The following is a 20,676-nucleotide window of genomic DNA, read 5'->3' as shown; positions in this document are numbered from 1 at the left end:
TCAGGTAAACCCAAAGATAAAAAAGTATGCTATTGCGGCAAGTTCTGAAAGATAATTGATATCACAACAAGCTTAAAAAGTATGCTCTAGCCTGTAGTTCTAAAAGATAAATGTTATCGCAACAAACTGAAGCATTTATGTGCGACGACAGCTTGAAATGTTTGAGCGTGATTTTCAGGATAAATCAAAAGCTTTGAAGCAAAAAAAATCTGTTTATGTGTTAATGTAGAGCGGTATATTCGCGGGCTATTATTATCATGTTACAAGATTAAAGGTTAGTCGTCAAGGAAGACTAATAAAACATATATAGTTCTTATGTTTGTAATTTAATCTGTGATTTACAACGATTTGATTAATGCCAGTATTTTATAGTTCAATGTATAAGTTTTGTTACAGTAGTCATTAAATACAGTCACAACTGGCCAGGCGTCAACAATCCGTCTAATAGATCGCCCACTCACATGCACGCTTGAACACACGCGCTTGAAATATCGCCCATGCTCTTGCACTACCTCCTAAAATGGCCGAAATGCATATAGGTATCAAAACGTCTAAAACTGCATTAAATCTTTTACGTGAGGTAAAAAAAAACAGAAAAATGCTTCTATTTGCCGCTATATATATATATATATATATATATATATATATATATATATATAATATGTAAGCATATCATTTTAGGCCATGAGTGCAGTTTATTTCGTTTATTTCCGGGTGTATAATATTTTTGTAACGGAAATGTCCATAAGTGTAAGCAATATATGATGGAATTCATTGGTTGAAATTTACTTTACTCAGCCTTCTTTAACAAACAAACAAATTGACGTCATACTTCTTTTAATGCAAAATCAGAATTAATGGGTTGAGAAGTATTGACGAAGTCTTTCGATTTTCAGAAAAGAAAACGTACTGTAAATATATTAAGCCTTGTTCACTTTATTTACAGATAAACATTGGGTCTTTAAGAAAAACAAGCTAAAGCGACCACTGGCTAAACAATTCTGGCATTATTTTGCAAAGTAAATATAAAATGAATGTTCAGAAAATTCATTCCACTTTTTCAGTAGCTAAAATATAGTGGATATATACACACCTTTAAAATTGTAGGAATTGTAATACAGAGGAAACAGTTTGCAATTAATACAACTATGCTTCGACATGTGGAGCAGTTACTGGAAGAAATTATTTTGAAATTTCGAAATATAAAATTTTGATATCGTATGTTACATTCACAGTCATTGGCAAAACTGGTGTAAGCGTCTAATTTCCTCCGAAATCCATCATTACAGAAATAATACACATATTTTAGATACTATAAACACATCTTTAAAGTTTACAAATGTAAAAGTTCTTTTAGCACATTATGAACTATTGTTTCAGAAAAACAGGATTTCTTACTTTCAATGTAGAGACATAGTATATGTAAACCAAATATTCATAGGAACGAATTTTCGGGAAATGATAAATTATTTTACAATCATATGATAAGTGTGAGTTTTATCTTGTTTACGTATGATTATACATGAAGTTACATGTCTTTAAAAATAATAAAAATGAAGCTGAAAGTTCTGGAATGTGTTAGTTGTAAAATACTACAAATGTTTAAACGACCTGACTCGGGAAAAGTTCAATCTACATCATGATACGTAGCCTTAAAGGCTTACGAGAGTTAACTGTGTAATAACTAAAACTTCCAACATATAAAATTTCTTCAAACTTGGTCTATTGACTCATGACAATGACTAAAATAGAATTTTGAAAGAAACGTCCTATGTCAGCAGCCTTGAATTTTTAGTCGAAAGGCAGTCAAGTAACACGCAAACATGCTGTGTATCATCAGTTGTCGAGTCCAATTCTAACGCTCGGAGGGATCATAGTTTGCTTCCATTCTGCCTTGCACTGCTGTCCCATCGAACACAAAGGGGTCTCCTTTAACAGCATTCCTTTCTAGGCTCACTTTAGCCACCTTTTCATGCACAAGACCCTAGTTCTCTCTGAGCGATCGAAGTCGTGGTCCCTGTAACAAGCAAAAAGGCAAAAACTGGTAAAGTCTTATAAGCTCAAAGATGACTTATTTTAAATGCAGATGTGACATGTCGTGTGCCTGCTATAACATGTCGCCACGTGTTTAATCCCAAAACAAATGAATACATATATGTACTGCTTACGGCGTTGCTAAGGGCGTTGATAGTTTTGTTTTACTCATAGTTCGTTATGAACCGACTCAAATCGAATATTGGTTTTGTTTGTCTTTTTATCTACGGATCTCTTCAGAGTTTATTTAATTATTTTGTAACACGACGGCGTTTCCTACGAAGTTTGTTTGTTTTGCCCGTGTAAATGTTTTTTTCAGTGAGTTTACAGACTAGAATTTCCCCTATTATTGTCGTTATTGATAATTATAATGATTATTATTATTATTATTATAATTATTATTGAATATAGGTTATTACCTGTCTTCCAATGTACAACGCTTATTAGTGGGCACACGCTGTATGGATCTGTCTTCTGCTCGTTGCTCATATTTGAACAGTCTTCCGACTAGTTCGATAGTAAAAGGACCTGTAAAACAAGAATAGCACGTATAATCCAATGTCATATTTTCTCAAAATAAAAGTATCATATATTTCATTTAATATTTGCATTATCATTTGACCAGTTTCGGTTTAGATGAAAGAGTGATATGCGTTGATTTACTTATAAATACTGATGGGAAAACTCGAGTTAAAATAAGAACATCATTTCAGCTTGTTGCGATATCATTTATCTTCCAGAACTTGCCGCAATAGCATACTTTTTTATCTTTGGTTTTACCTGAAAATAACACCATGAACGTGAAAAATAATCTATCAGCGGCTGTTTTGAGACAAAAGGTAACAAACAAAAACGGTTATCTGGAGAATTTAGCAAGAGAAAGCTGGTTTTAATGCGGTTCTAAAATCAGCTTGGAGAGATAGCAAAAGCGATTTTGAGATTTTGGTCAGTGTGTCCCGTTTTCCAGCCAAACTAAAGCAGACACGGACAGATGCTGTGTGATCGGAGGTACGCATTTATAAACGGACTTGCAACATACTAAAGACATTTTACAAAAATATGTAACAAAATACTTACGACGAATTTTCTTCTTGACTCGACGCTTTGTTGACAAAAATTGCTTGGCGCGATACCTACGGCGTGACATCATAGACCACGTGATTGTGCACCGTGAAAATGCTCTTTGAGAACGGACTGGCAACTTTAAGCACAAATTATCAAGAGAATAAACGATGTTAATTTTAACCCTTATTCTGCTAAATTTCTAAAATGGACTGGTCCATCTTTCAATTTGGATAATTTGGACCAATACCATTTATTATTCGAAGTGGAGTTTACTAAAGATTTACTAACTGAATAGCGAACAGTGCAGACCATGATTAGACTGCACAGATGTACAGGCTGATCTTGGCCTGCACTGGCCGCAAAGGCAGAATCATATATAAATACTCATTCTCACAGACACGTTATTAAGTACGGTTCTAAGACGGAAAAGAGCGGAAAATGGATAAACGGACAGATGCTTTAGACAGGAGGCCAGTTGGGTGAATTATAACTTCCCCACAGGAAATGAAATATTATGGCAACAAAAGCAATACAGCCGACCAAACAACAAATATGTACCAACATTGCCTGCTTAAAAAGATGAACTGGGACAAATTTAATTTCAGTTATCGACGGTTAAAATTGCAAAACTTTTTTATGTTAAGTTCTTTCGAATAACAGATAAGTTGTTCTTCATCACAAAGATTTGAGAGCCAATGCAGGCATAAACTGTTGTAATTCTAGTTCCATAAATGCTGTTTAAAGATCCGCCACATCCAAATGACCTACTTTTTCCTCCCACATGAACTTCGTGAAATTATTCTGATAATACAGCTAGATCTTTAACATCGCATTTAGGAAGATCGAGTACTGAAGTCCGATTGAGGCTTCAATAAAATAACAATTCTTACTTAGCATAATAAAAACGTTTTATTTGCTATTCAATTTTCATACAAAATCCTCCATCCTTATATGATTTTTGAAAGATGTTATAAACTAAATGGCAAATGTATAGGAATTTATGTTCTCTTGAGAAATAAATCTATGCTATTTTTCAGTAGGTACGCATGAGCTATAATTTCTGCTTCTGTTACTCTTATCCAGTCCATATAATATAACGTGCCTCGATTAATCACTTTCACGCACGAGTGGTTCAAGGGTTGGGTCGTTTTGATCAGTTTTATATTTCAAACTGGTTCATTCCTTCGCAAATAACTAAGCAGGCAAGTCGACACTTCATGTATAAAAGTACCCACCCTCCTCACCCTAACAATTTTTGGAAAAAATTCTGCTGTCGTGTTATATATTTTTCAGCGCCAGTACACCAGGTCATGCCACATACTGCCACACCGGTATACAGTGCCTTTTATGGATAAAGACAATTATTCCTTCCAAGAAGTCAAACGTTCGCCACCATGTATATGAAGGCTTCATTATGGATTGTTTAAGATATTGCTCATGCATATGAAAGTGTTTCATCTACGAAATTCAGCGGGTTGTTTTCCAGTTTATTTAAGTATTTATCTGTATATTTAATTTGTCCAAATGTTAAGACCTGGATCATGTCCCAATTTTCATTTAATACCAGAAAAACGAATGTTATAGATCAAGGAAGTCGGGGGGTGGAGACACCTTTCTGTTTGCAGCATTTGGACATCACTACCTCCCCCCTCCGCCCTTCAAATTAAGATAAATAACTAAAAGATGAGGATAAAAAAGATTTATAAATAGGAGTTATGAGTTAGGCAGCCGGCTCGCAGTTACTCGACTTCCCTTTGGAATAGTCCTGTTAACAAAATGAAATAGATTCAGCGAAACTTTAAGGTTGTGTAACAAAAGAAACTGTTTGTTTTTATTCAGTAAAGAAAATATTTTATTTTGTAGAATATGATAATTATGTTGTATCAAGTAAACACGCGGGCAGCAGCGGACTTGTTTATTTTGCTGCAAAATATCATCTTAATTAATTGTTAGTCGTGACTTTTGTTCACTTCGTGGCTGATATATTGCTGCAGAAACATAGCAAAAATATGGTATCTATTTGGCAGTTTTATTCTAATTATATACTCTCTTGCACATGCACCGGATTCATATTTTTGTTTCCTTAAAATCCATTATCATGATGTTGAGAATTCGTTGAGCATCTTGGCCTCGGAATTTCGGCAGCTGGATTTGCTAGCAGAATTTGCAATTTTGTTTCATTATCCTTCCATTGTCTAGTACATGTGTACTTATCATAAATTTAGAGCTTCAGCATCATAGCGTTGCCTATTTTGTTTCTATGCAATTTGGCTAGAAATCTATCATTTCATGCTTCATTTCATGATACTTCTATCTCATACAATATGCCATGATATTTCATTAATTTTCTGTAATGATATTATAATAATAAAAGTCACGGCCTTATCCCATTCGATCAGCATTTGTTATTTATTGTCAATAGTCAGAAGCGACAGACTGCTCTTACTGATATATGGTTAAAATCTAGGTCAGTTCTCGTCATGGTTAAAAACAACATGTCTCTCAGAGTGCGGGAGAGTCTGTCGCTTCTTATTTTCATGTCCTACGGATAAAATAAATTGCTGATTATATACCTATAAACAGAAAAAACAATGCCCGAGACGCTTTTTGAAATGGTAAAAGAAACCAACAACATAAAAATGTTTCATGGTCTTACTGTGAATATTGTAAAACATTTAAGTTTTATTTAACACAATGTTTTAATAGCAAATAGATATTTCAGATGTGTTTTAGACTATTATAAAATGTGGTAGTTTTTTTAACAAATGTACATTATATAGTCTCTTGCAAATCTATACAGATTGGCTTTGTTGTACAATGTTGATATATATCTTATATGTATGTATTATATAAATGTGCACAAAGATGAGACTTAAATAAAATGATGAACTGAACTGTGCTAGCACGAATTTCACGTTTTTCTTTTGATTTCTAAATTTCAGATATGTTTATATCGGAAATAATTTTTTTTTTTAAAGTAAACGAGAAGCTTTATGCGTGTCCATTTCTGATTTCATTTGGAGCAATATCTTAAAAAATGTTAAATTCGGGTGTTTGCTTTAAAACATAGGTTTCATTCTCTACCGTCATCAAATGGGTACCGTGGTGCGGGGGGCGGGGAGAGGAGCTACAAAAATTACTAAACTAAACCTAAAAATAAGGATATCATTGCATTTAGCCTGATTTGTGGTACAGCTTTAATTAATTTAATTTTGATCAAATATTTAAAATAATTTTCTTTTTCTGTAATTATTGGATACGTAAGTACCTTAGTGTCGAAACTGTATTTTAGCGGTGTTAAATTTCATTTGCATTAATGAATACAGTTAAATACATTTCGGTTTTTTTTTTTACCGAACGCAAGGTAATACTATCTTCTGAAAAAAGGAATTAATTGCCCCTAGAGAGAAATGGCCTTTTCAAATTCTTTTCATCAGAAAACATTATTATATGGAAAATTGTCAGGAGTTCGAAAGTAATTTAGTTTTTTAATGGCTCTATTGTATTAGAAAGCATGGGTGAATGTATGTTAAATAAAGAAAACGTAGTCCAACTGTGTAATTATGTTTGTTTTGAAAATTTATATACTTCATTCCTAACGTACAGATAACTTTGTACAATTGTCATAGAACTTTATTAAACTGTTTGATAAATATTGATTCTAAAATAGGATAACAAACCATATACTAGTAAGCCTTCATGTCAAAGTAAAAGACATTTGCGGTCTCACCTCGAAATATATACCTGTATATTGTTGTGTCTCTATACCAAAACATCTCTGTTCGGAGCGAAATTCTTCCAAATAATTCAATGACAGCGATTTGAAAACCTGTGACACTATCACGTAATGCATATGCAACATTAGACACATGAGCAGTTGATTTGTACAAACATTATCTCTGCATTTCAGCCGCACCGTGAGAAAACCAACATAGTGCATTTGCGACCAGCATGGATCCAGACCGGTCAGGATCCATACTGTTCGCTTTCAAAACCAATTGCAATCATGAAAAGAAACCGTTAGCAAACAGTATGGATCCTGACCAGGATGCGCAGGCTGGTCTGGATCCATGCTGGTCGCATATGCACTATGTTGGTTTTCTCATGGTGCAGCTCATTTAGTTATTCCATTTTGATTTTGAACATTTCTTATAATTACCTTAAATCTTGGTTGTTTTATTATATATTTTGTATATGTGGTCCTTACAATATGATACAAGGTATTTAATTTTTATATTAAAAAAACATCGAAAACATTACAGAGTACATGCCCATTATATGAATGCATTCAAAAATCTGAATAGGCAAAATTTAAAATTGTTGGAGGTCTACTCATTTGCCACTTTAAATATTTACTTTAATTTTTTCCCCAAAATCGCAAGAGGTTTGAGTCCTTTTGTCAAGCTTTAAACAGTCGTTTTTATCGCTCATAAAAATTTCAGTAAGTAACACTTACAAAATAAAAGTTCAATTTTATGAGCGTACGAAGCAATATTTATGATTTCTGAATTTCATCTTTGAATTTAACTGTTTGAAAACAGGATGAGTCCAACAGTAGAAAACGCGTTTTCAATATTTGCGAACTGTACATTTGTTTCTAACGTGATATCCAATTAAAAGGAATATCGAAGGCATATGTGCTCATAATATTTAATTGTTGTTTAATATTACTGTAACCACTTGTACCTTCTTTCATGGACTCCGAGCAAAACTTTTCGGTCCGTGAAATCAATCTTATTATATTAAGTGCCCCTTTTAAATCTCTGTCGTGCCCAGGCTCCAAACGGATCTACTGGCTATTTCTAGTCCTTGTCGTTTATGTTCTGGGACGTTCATAATTTCAACATTGCCCATGATATCCGCTGTCAGTTCTGTTGCTATAATACGGCATCCGTCTGGTGTATTCAGTTTTGCATTTTCTTTCTAATGTATCATTCATCATGTTTTCCACTCTCGTTGGCGCGAAGTATTTTCCTGTTTAGCTCTTTAGGTGTTTTTAATTTTAATTCGATTGAAATAATGCTCTCGGCGTTTTATATAAAGAACTTTAACGCGGTAGGCATTTTGACTATTTCTAAAAATTGGACTTCAGTGAGCGTTTTTATTTTTTGTTGTTGTTTTGTTTTGTTTTTTGTTTTGTTTTGTTTTGTTTTTTGTTTTCTTTACATTTGTAAGAATACAATATACAATTACATAAATAAGTACATCATCTTGCAATATCGTTATGCAATATCAATTTTAATGAAACGAAAAAAGTGTTCCATACATTATTCTGGTTTTCATTGTCAATGAAAGCATGTTTTTTATTTCTAGAGGAAACGTTCCTCTTACGTAAACGCGTTTAGTTTTTACCAATTTATTTAGGTCGATTGTAAAACAAGTCCCAGAACTTATATTAATCACTCTCCACTCATCTTTCCTGGCCGTGAGTATCCACCGTCACGAGGGTATGAGAGAAAATAACTCAGTTTTCCTTTTAGAGCTGAGAGCCAAGTATAGGGGAACCATCATCACTATTTTTCACATATTTGGTGTGACGGGCCAGGGAGTACACCCAATTCCTTCCCGAACATAAAGCGGGCGCTCTACCATTAGGCTAACAAGGTAGTTGTTTAAAAGCTATATAGAGGATATTTGTTTGTTTCAGTGAAATATCAATTTTATTTCACAAGTGAGCATCAAAAACTGATATTTTCACGAGTGGCATAGCCACGGGTGAAAATGACTTTTTTTGGTGCTCACGAGTGAAATAAAATTGATATTTCATTGAAACAAACAAATTTTCTTTTTATTTCATGTGTAAAACTCTATTTTTGTTGCGTAATTTATAAAAATGTCGAAAATCGCGGGAAAGATCAACAGAAAGCATAACACAAATGACGTCATTTTAACGACGTCATCGTCATTTCATAACGCCCGGTATACAATTTGACTTCAGTTGCGACGGAGGACCGGAACAAGTTCGGCAAAAACAGTGAAAATAAAAGTGATAATCTACTGTTTCAAAACTGTGGATTATCACTTTTATTTCACTGAGAAAACTCTATAATTCACTGGAAAACATAAAATAAACAACACTAATTTACATTTCTTTCTCCATTAAAAAAAAAGAATACAAATTCCTACATTTTCTTGAAAACAAAATAATACATCTTCCTCAAAAATTCAGTTAAATGTATTGTCTCTTAGTCACGAGATAAAGAGCACAGACTAATCCTTTTTTTTTAAGGATTAGAGTCAGGCCTTGAGAAACAAAACTCAACAACACCAAATCATAGAAAGAAAGATTTGTTTGACATGAAAATTGAACAGCATGTAAAACATGAATATTACTTTACGAAACTAGTGTCAGAAACCTGATAAAAACATTGAATTCCGGAAAAGGACAGCCTAAAGGGGCTCCACTTCCGGACAGTTAAACGCCTTTAAAAACTCACCATTTTTAAAGAATAGTTACACATGTTCGTTTTGATGCATTTGCAATAGCGTGCGAGTGGTGAAATTTCGCATAACAATGTGGAACACAGTTTTCAGCAATTGTTTATCTTTATTTCTTTACAAATGGTATTCATTTTCAAAGGGAGACAACTTTTTCGAAATACTTTAGGTACAAATGGCATTCATTTTCAAAGGGAGACAACTTTTTCCGATTATTTTAAGTAATCGTCGAGAAAAGGTTGTTTCCCTTTGAAAATGAATGCCATTTGTAAAAAAATAAAGATAAACAATTGCTGAAAACTGTGTTCCACCTTGTTATGTGACATTTCACCACTCGCACGCTATTGCAAATGCATAAAAACGAACATGTGTAACAGTTCTTTGAAAATGGTGAGTTTTTAAAGGCGTTTAACTGTCCGGAAGTGGGGCCCCTATAGGCAGTCATATTCTGGAATTCAATGTTTATATCAGTATACTGACACTTGTTTCGTAAAGTAATATACATGTTTTACAGGCTGTTCAATTTTCATGTCAAACAAATCTTTCTTTCTATGATTTGGTGTTGTTTGATTTTTGTTTCTCGAGGCCTTCTTCGTAACCTTAATTGAGTAAGAAATAAGTTGAATAAACAGTCCAATATATCGAGATCCAATGTTTCACTTATGCGCATTTTGAAATTATTTCTATCAAATGTCTGTGTGACCATTGATCAAAAACATAAATTTTGCGTCAATAATATAATAAACATTATAACTATTGTCAGGGCTTTCGCATCTGAACTGTGTTTCATGCGCACTTTTAACTTTTGCATTACTTATATTGAAATTTAATCACAATTATCGTTCAGAATTGAATAAAACTTATCAGTAGATTTTATGGCATAAAGGAAACGATGTAAAACGCAGCAGTGACCTTAAGATAGTAAAGAAATCAATTTACGGAGGTGAAGTTTTTCGCGTGACAAAAACACGTTTTGTAGCTCCGCAAACTTCAACTGTTTTTGTTAAATCAGCTAAAAAATTGGCGGACAGAAATTGAATGAAAATAAAATGGAGTGCGTTTGAATTGATGAATTGATGTAAAAACATCTAAATGCCCCTCGGTGTTTTTTAATGTCTTTGGTAGCCAAGCAGTAATGCTATGTATGTATTACAAAATAACATTGCAATGACAGAAATGTATATCAATACAATCTGGTGTCCAATCTTTGACATAAATGTACTTGATGAGCAACTTATGTTAAGGTTTAGGAGTATATCATCAAAACACAGAAATATTTGATAAACGAACAACATCTTTACCAAAATTTTACCTGACCATTACATGTTCTACCGTACTGTCCAGTAAGACGGATACTTAAAATATTCTGAAAAAGTTGTCCCCCTTTGAAAATGAATGCTATTTGTAAAGAAATGAAAATAAACAATTGCTGAAAACTGCGTTCCACCTAGTTATGTGAAATTTCAACACTCGTACATTACTTTAAATGCATCAAAACAAACATATGTAACAGTTCTTTGAAAATGGTAAGTTTTTAAAGACGTTTAAGTGTCCGGAAGTGTGTCCCCTTTATGCAGTCCTTTTCCGGAATTCCATGTTTATATCAGTATACTGACACTTGTTTCTTAGAGTAATATACATGTTTTACATGCTGTTCAATTTTCAACTCTTTCTTTCTATGATTTGGTGTTGTTTGATTTTTTTCTCAAAACGTAAAGCTAGACGTTAAATGTAGAGAAACAAATTTAGAACATTCATATAATATGTGTTCATACGTGTGAAATAAAATCAAATATATTAACAAAATATCAGTTTTGCATTGAGAAATATGCACTCGTTCCTTAGCGGAATGAAAAGCTCCTGAAGTCGCCAAATATTTCCACTGCAGAACTCATCCAATGATTATATGAAAAGTTAACAGTTTATGTAAATTGTTTCGATCTGGAAAGCAAACAATATTAAATACGTTCTTGTCGTGTCAAAAGCTTTGATGGTCTATGTCAACTTTTAATAACAAAGATATTTATTAATCATAGAAAAGCATAAACTCTTCTCTTTGATAAAAAGGAATCGTCGATAAAATCCGCATAAAACAGTAGTAAATGTGAGGTTTGTGTTCCCTTTTTTGTGGAAAAACAGACACAGTATGAAATATTTATTCATTGTCTTTGATTTATTGCATGTCGATATATCAAGTGCGTTTAGGAGCCGCCTAGAAAACCGTTTTTCAGACGCAGTGTTACCGAGCAAAAAAAAATCAATAACAGCAACACTGGGGACAGAATAAGAGATATTCAAGTTGAGAGAGAAGGTGTCAATAAAGTCCTCATAAAATAATCGTAAGCTTGAGGACTGGGTCGCCCTTCTTGAGATAAGAAAAACGCAAATACAATGTATAATCTTTGTATTGATTTATTACATTTGTACTTACCGCTATACAGTTGCGTTCTGTAAGGAAAATTAATTTCTTTCCTCGTTTCGTGTTCTTATAAGATTTAGGTATAGGGTAGTGTTTATTAGTAAGCATTTATCAAATTAAAATGGTCTGGCGCGGCGCAAGGTCTGCACTGTTCGCTATTTAGTCAGTATCTTTTTGGTAAGCACCCCTTTTAACAGTTAATGGTACTGTCCGAATTAAAAGATGGACAAGTTCATTATAGCTTAAGCAGGGTAAGGGCTCAAGACTGTTATCAGTTTCAAGATATCCACAGAGACTCGATGAAAACATTTCAGAACGGACGATACAGGACAGGAACGGTTTGATACTATTAACTGAAAGGACATATTATCATCCGAAGTAGCTATCAACGTTATAACGAATCACATTTTATGTTTGAAAGCAGAACAGCAATTCAGAACATGAGCAAATATCCAGCACATTGCAAACACTTCACTTGCAACTGCAGTCGGCACTTGGGTCATTTGTCAGCATGACTTTCTTGTCAAATTGCAAAAATGTTGTCTTTTGTAACAAAAAGTAAATATTATCTGCCATAGAATATTTGTCCCTTTCAAGCACATTAGAACTGGTTATAATAAAATATCTACGGTTGAAAAGATTAAAGTAAACAGTTTCTGCAGTACAATATTTGCATCTCGGAACCATTTTAAACCCACTCTATTCCTAGTCGATATTGGTGTTATTACATGGTAACTGAACCAATTTTTCAAGTGTAGATTGCAGGTAAGGTACTGCCAAATAGAAACCTTTTCGTTAAGCCTCATTAAAGAGTTTCTAAAGTTTTCATAAAGTTTTGAAAAATCTTCTTCACTATCTTGTCCTAATGAAAGTTTTGAAGTATCTTTTTCATTATCTTGTCCTAATGAAAGTTCTGTCACCAATTACCAACTTTATTGAAACTAAAATTCATTAAAACATGAAAGACAACCTGCTGATCTTTCTTACAATATATTATCTTGCACACCAAAGATGACAGCTATGTATAACACAAACTAGGAAATGACAGGTCGCTTAATTAAGTCATGTTTATGAAGTAGATTTGAGTTCAATAGGTAAATTCCCTTATTGATTGCACTCTTTCTCCTCAAATATACTCTGTATGAAGTTAGAAGTTATAATGAAAAGTTATTAAGATCCGCTTCGATAGAATAGTTATTGTGAAATGAGTTGATTGTTCGTGAAAAGCATTAAATCTTCCAAGTTGAGAAAATGTCAATAACATCCTAATAAAATAGAAGTAAATGTGTGGATTTTGTCTCCATTTTTTAAGATAAGAGAGACGCAAATCAAATATTCATTCAATGTCTTTGGTTTATGGCGTATCAATATGTAAGATGCATTTAAGGGTCTAGATAAGCGATTTACGACACAGGCGAATTCTTCCTTGTTTATGGTGGTTGATTTCTGCCATGTCTTGTTGGCGTGTTGGAGAGGCGGAAACATGGAAACTGCGCGACATATTTTACACGAAAACACAACGTTTAGAGGACACCGACACAACATATTTACTTGTCGAGTTATCGTGTTGGTGGAAATGAATATGTCGTGTTGGCGCCCTTTATTTGTCGTGTGGTCGTGACCTCGCACCGCCGACATGACAGCACTAGTCTACGAATATTTTATTTTCAATGTTCGTGTTTTCGTTTTGGCGTCTTCCGTTAGACATTCGCTCAACAATCAGACATATGCAAGACGCGCTGATGATAGTCAATATAGCCCACAGTAAGAAAATGGCCCACCTGGCGCTCACTTTTTGCGTAGTTAACATCGAACGACTTGAGAATACGGAGATAAACATGGCAGAATTGTTAAACGGTCAAACTAAGAGGTACATCCTGTACAAAATGTATTTCATATCAAAGAAATTCGGTCTCATATAGTCTGGCAATCGCTTTTCCCATACAAAAGATACCATAGATAAAATAAACATCCTCCTAAATCGGCGTTTATTAGTGTTAAATATCGTTGACTGGGCTGTTGCAATGCCGAAATGAAAATTGTCAGCCGGGATTCCCAGGCTAGATGCACTAACTTTTTAATTTGTTTTTTTTTTTTTTTTTTTTTACAAAGCTATTAAAGTGGCGGGCAATTTAGTACCTCCGAATAAGACACCGCTCTATCATTATCCTCGGGCATCTAACAAGACACAATTTTGAATAAATCTTTATATACGAATAGTAAGAGGGAAATTCAAAAATAACGTAAACATTGTCTCCAGCTTTGAAATACTTAAATGACTCAAAATACGAAATGCATCATTAAAATGCGCAATTTTCTATTAACCTCGCTGCAAATGTCACGTGAACATGATACATTGTCAGACTTTTTTCTCGGAAACAAGAATCCCGCGCACGCTAATTATATTTCAGATACGTTAATGACGTCATGACTTTAGCAGGTTTTGAGTTTAATGTCACACCGACACAGTTATAGGTTATATGGTGACTTTCTTGCTTTTGGTGGTGGAGGAAGAGCCCAGTTGCTCCTCCGTCATTATTTCATCATATGCGGGCACTTGGGTAGAAATACCGACCTTCTGTAAGCCAGCAAGATGGCTTCGTCACATGAACAATTCAACGCCCATAGTGAGGCTCGAACCAAAATCGATGAGGGGCAAGCGACCATAACCATCCGGCCTATGAGGCCGCTCAATGTAATTCAGTTTTGGTCATCAAATTGGTTGACTTCTGCAGAATGACTTTATTGACTTCACAGTAATGTATACAACATGTATTCAACATGTTTTCAACATGTATCCGTTCCAAGGCGGTGCCCCATTGTGTTCCTTTATTTGTTCGTTTTGTCCTAGTGTGTTTGTGCGGGTCCGTGTGCTGGGTTAACGTTTGAGGAGGCTGCGTTTTTGGAATGTGGCCTTCCCTGTTGGATATCTATCCTTATTTGTTTTACAAATACTTTTATTAATTTTGATATTTTGATTAGTAATAATCTTTTGTTTGGTTGAAATACTGTAAATGATATCAACACTTGCGGTTAACAGTTCAGACAGTTTTAAAACATGAGTATCTGGTATTTATTCAATGCATCTTAAAAGGGACTAACCCAAACATTTTAGGCGAAAAATAATTTCTTTCAAATATCTATAGAAAGTGAGTACTCTATAACTGACGAGTGGTACAAACTTATATACATAAGATAAATGCGGACAGGACTTTTTACAAGCTTTTTCTATGAAATTCATAGCCTAATACGTCAAAATGCAACTTCGATTATAAGTGGTTTACTTTGTCGCGTTTTAAATTAATAATATCAAATATCTCTGTGACCTTTGATCATAAACAAGCATTTTGCAAGTGCAATGACATAAACATTCAGACTGTTATCAAGGTTTTCGTATTAGAACGTAATTTTATGCGCACTTTTAACTTTTGCATTATCTAAATTGAAATTTAATGACATTAATCTTTCAGAACGGTATAGAACTTATCGGTAGATTTTGTGGCTTAAAGCAAAACAAGGTAAATAAAGTGGCGGCCTTAAGATAGGTAAAGAAATTAATTTAACGAATGTGAAGTTTCTCACGTGACAGCAACACGTTGTGTAGCTCCGCAAGTTAATAGGAAATAGGTGTATGGAGAGACATTTTACAGCGGCCACTAGATACTCGTTTTTATATAGAATTTGAAATTTGACCCAAAACTAGAATGTTTTATAACGTGAAGTCTGCTTTGAAGGTGTCGACTACTTTGAATACAGCGACGGATACAATATCAATTTTTTCAAAACAAACATTAATACACAATCTCGCAATGTATTATTTATTTAACGAACATTTACCATGCATTTACAAAACAGCTTTTCAATACAAAACGAGCCATTAAGAACTTAATTACTTTCGAACTGTTCACATGTTTCCACATAACAATTGGCAATTATTTCCTTTTTTCAGAAGATAGTATTACATTGTATACAGTAACGGTTTCCTGTATTCATTTGTACATATAACATTAAAATATCATAAATTATTGACATTAAGGTACTTAAAATATCCAACAATAACATAAAAAAACAAATCATTTTCATTTTTAATCATAGTCACAACAAGATATATGAACAAAGTAATTATAAAGACTAACAAGTGGACAGTTTCTCTGATATAAGACAGATTATGTGTACTAATATAATAATATGAATCAATGAACCAAGTACACAGAAGGCAATATATGTGATTACTGAATTACTTTTTTTTTCAAGTTGCATTTTACTCCGAACTTGAACAGAGTGATTAGCTCCGTATATATGCAATAATGTCCAGATGAAATGTACGATTCATCTGAAGAAAATTTAACTAAACTTGCTCCTGAAGTTTAGCTATTATATACAAAAATGCACGAGTACCTTTCTATTCATTTTCAGACGCTACGATGTCTACAAATGAAAAGTTGTGCTTTCAAATGTGTTTACTGGCGTTATAGCTAGAATGATATTACAAAAAAAAATAGCACAATCACGTCAATTTAACCTTTAGCGTGCTACATTTCTAAAATGGACTTGTCCATCATTCAACTTGGGCAATACCATTTATTATTCGAAGACTGAAAATGTACTGACTGAATAGCGTCGCAAAGGTAAAATCACTTGCCGCCAGCAGGCTTAAGGTTAAGTGCATGCTGGTGTACCATCAAAATTAAATTAACAGCAGTTAATATTTTTTATGGCTATTTATTTTTTCTTGTCACTGGTATCCAAGGGAGGTAATAGACGCAATATAACCAAGAGAATACATTTAATTCAGTAGATATTTTGTCAACGATTGGAAACTAATTTGAATTGATTTAAATTAAAGCGGCATGCCTCCAGATCGTTCGACAACAACAAAAAAAATTATTTTTTTTAGATATCTTGAAATAAATGCTATGTTTCTTAAGAAGGCTTTAAAACTTAATTACTGACAAACTTTATGTTACGGAAACACATGAGAATTTGCTGTTTTTACTACTTTTTACGATGAAAATTGAAAAGCGTTTGTCACGCTTTTACTCCAGGTAAACTGTCTCGATTATAAATATCTATATTTTGAAGTCATTATTCACTACTACAGCTATAGCGCTATTGGTTACGACGACGGGAAAATGGCTTTATTGCCGCGGCGGTCCGGGGTTCGATTCCCGACGCGATCATCTTTTTTTCTTGATTTGGAATTTTTAAAATATTTTAGAAACAAAAATTAATATTCTGATGTTCATAATATGACCAAAACTTCAATATGAAAGAAATATTATTTTTTAGCCAAATCTGCAGGCATGCTGCTTTAATAACATGTAATTACATTATACATAAAGCTTTACCATTTAAACCACTACTGCGTGGATACCAAAGGCATCCAAGAAAAAATATGCAGAGGATCATTAAAAGTGTGATAGGAATTACCACACCATCCATTTTATGTTCATTTTATTTCTCTCTGCCTTTTTTTCTGACTAATTTAACAAAAGGATTTGAAAATATCTGTTACTGTCACGCGAATAACGTCACTTTCATTACAAATCGTAAGGTCACCACTGCATTTCTGCATTGTTTACCGATATGTTTTATTCAAGTCAGTATTAATTCAAACTTTCACACACAATCCAATCTGAATTTAGTATATCCAAAGAATATAATTCGTCTGTTTAAATGTGATATCTAAATCCAATATGTTACTGTAAATCCATCAAATATCAAATGCCCAAACTGATAATGTTTTGTTATTAAGAAATACAGGAAAGATCTTACTGTTTCTGCCCTGTCCTCAGACAGCTTCCTGCTTAAAGTATTATGGAAGGCTCCTGCACTTTCATGCATCACCAGAAATGAAAGGAAGATTGATTTTGGAAAAGCCCAGAAGCACAGAATAACCCAGACTTAAGAATAATGTTAACACCCTGTTGATGGAACTTTCTCGAAAACTATAGAATATAAATAACTTATTGCCATGCATGATGTCTCAAAATTATGAAAGGCTTTACAGTAAACAATGAGATATAAATATAAAAAAATAATAATAAAATGAAACATATCGGAGAAATGACATGTACATCACATATAAAGACATTCTGTTTTTAGTTCTAGCTCATTAATTTTTGTTTGCAAGTATATCTAACTTTGACTGAAACTTTGCATTGCGTATATAAACTTGATTCTGTCTGGAGACTTTAGAGGAATGTGCATTTCTTTACATCACTTGAACGTACTGCTTTTATTTTGCTTGGTGACATTCTATGCTTGCAAAGAATCTTCCTATTGATTCTGTTTAGAGAGAAAATAGTTTACCTCTCACTAGTCACTGGGCAGCGACACACAAAATATGTGGGTTTTATTGTTAAACAGTCACCACAATGTAACTGCTTTTAGGTCTTTGAACATCCCTACTTCAAAGTTGTAAATAGTAAATCGCTACCGTTACAGTTTCTGTGAACCAGAAAATCGGAGCTCGACTTTAAGTGTGGCTATAAGTTGTTACGAGCCAGCTGTAACCACGAAGAAAAGCCGAGAACAAAGTATAAACAATGATGAAATTTATTCAAAGTAATTTGCAAGATGCAATAAAGTTCCGCAAATCTTAGTCCACACAAAACCCAATGACTGTGTGAGCACTGGTATCAAAATGACAGATTTTAGCTCCAAAGATGACCAGATCATGAAAGCGTTACCTTATATACAAAATAAAATCTCGCAGCTTCAATTCATAACTTGAGATTTCCATAGCGTCTAGTTGTTTCTTTTGTATACAGGTATACAACATATATAAATGTGTCTTATTTAAAAAGATCAAGATGCTTTCATAAGACCAAAAAAATGTTCGGTCTGTGTACGGAAGAAAACAGTATTTTAGCAGCCAAAAATTACTTTTTCTTCCGTAAATCTAAAACTTACTATTTCTTCCGTTAATCTAAAAAGTACTCCTTCTTCCGTACACAGAACATATTGTAAAATCTTATGAAAGCTTCCAGATAATTTCAAATAAGATATATAAATACATAAATACTAAAATTGGAATGAGGAAAATTAATATTAAAGTAACATCAAGATCAGGGCAATAACATTTTAAAGACACTAAAGCACTGGAAAATAAAACACAACATGCAACTTTATAAAGAAAATTACAGTTAGTAAGTTACTTGTTACATTTTTGACACATTTTCTTGTTGACAATATTTCTCCAGGACACCATTTTAATGATCCTAAATCTCATAACTATCAGTGCAAAGTAAACATATTTTATACATCCTTAAGCAATTGAATGTGTCTTTCATTGATTTAAAACCTTGTAATAAATCTTGTTTTACCCGATATGGATAGATCGGGATGAAATTGACTGACAATGTCAACACAAATAAAGCATTATTATGATCAGCTTTAACAAGAAGTCTTAAATAGATTTTACCACCATATGTTGCACTTAACATGCCCAAAACAGAAGCGTATTGTACATAAATTTCTGATTTTCTTTTATTTTGGATTGGGACTTTACCACTGGTAAGTTGTGTTTACTACCTATTTATTGAGGAGTTTTAGTCTTGAGCTCTAGATCATACGACAATATGTTTTTGTACACTCATTAAGGCTAAAATCATGGTACACTGATAATGGGTACTCTGCGACTTTGGAAACATACCGGGTGGATGTTCAAATAGGGAAACTGAAATCTGTTAACTGCCAACACAGTTACTGCATTTGTATACTGAGATGCATGCAATATTTAAGTTATGCATAAATACATATTTAGCATCGTGCTCTTAATGTTTCAATTGTCATGTTCTAACATATAACGGAAGTCTAGATATTAGACCACATACTAGTATATATAATAGTAACATAATCAAAATTATAAGACAAGTAATAGAAATAAAGTTACTAAATGCGGTAGAATAATTTATCTGAATTAACCAATTGCTTATGTGCCGACTGTCTCGGAATATGCATACTTTCAAAATGTTAGCCTTGGGTTAATTACAGGGTTAGTTTTTATAACGTGAGTGTTTTGGTCTTAAGAAACTGAGTTCGAGTTAAACCCATAAATATAAGAAGTCTACTCCATAGGATGTGTCCATCTTTTTTAAATCAATCATTTTAAACATTTTCGTTAAGAGCTATTTGTAGATATAATGTTTCAAAACGTACTTTTGCACGCAGTTTAACAATATTTTCTTTATTCAACATACATTTACCAATCATTTTCAATATTGCTTTCTTATTCAAAGGAGCCATTAAAAACTTAACTACTTTCGAACCCGTGACATTTTTTCGTATGATAACGTTTACTAATATGGAGAAGTTATTTCTCTCAAGGGGAAATTATTTCATTTTTTTTTGTCGAAGATTGCATTACACTATTTAACAAAATAAGGAAAATATTTATTGCATTTATTTGTCCAAATGAAATAGAACACTGTCAAAATACACTAAGCTTAGGTGTCTATGTATCTAAAACTGTAACAGAAAAGAGAAATCAAATGAAACCAAAATACGTGGTCAAAGTACAAAGATACCTTAACCCTTACCCTGCTGAATTTCTATAATGAATTTGTCCAGCTTTCATTTTGGATAGTACCATTAACTGTTAAAGGGGTGTTTACCAAAAAGATACTGACTGAATGGCGAACAGTGCAGACCATGATCAGACTGCACAGATGTGCAGGCTGATCTTGGTCTGCACTGGTCACAAAGCCAGAATCACT

The 20,676-nt window shown here is 33.4% G+C and overlaps 1 long non-coding RNA gene across 1 annotated transcript; it reads right to left on the bottom strand.

Annotated features, from left to right (window-relative positions):
- Window positions 1–1,482: 1,482 nt before the first annotated feature.
- Window positions 1,483–2,856, bottom strand: LOC128547095 (uncharacterized). The gene is made up of 2 exons (XR_008366315.1): window positions 2,454–2,856; window positions 1,483–2,017 (listed from the first exon to the last, which is right to left on the bottom strand). It is a non-coding gene; the product is annotated as an uncharacterized LOC128547095 (long non-coding RNA).
- Window positions 2,857–20,676: the final 17,820 nt, after the last annotated feature.

The sequence above is a fragment of the Mercenaria mercenaria genome, chromosome 12 (genome assembly GCF_021730395.1).
Source record: "Mercenaria mercenaria strain notata chromosome 12, MADL_Memer_1, whole genome shotgun sequence".
In the NCBI taxonomy this organism is placed as follows: Eukaryota; Metazoa; Mollusca; class Bivalvia; order Venerida; family Veneridae; genus Mercenaria; species Mercenaria mercenaria.
This window is presented reverse-complemented; position numbering and strand designations above follow the sequence as displayed.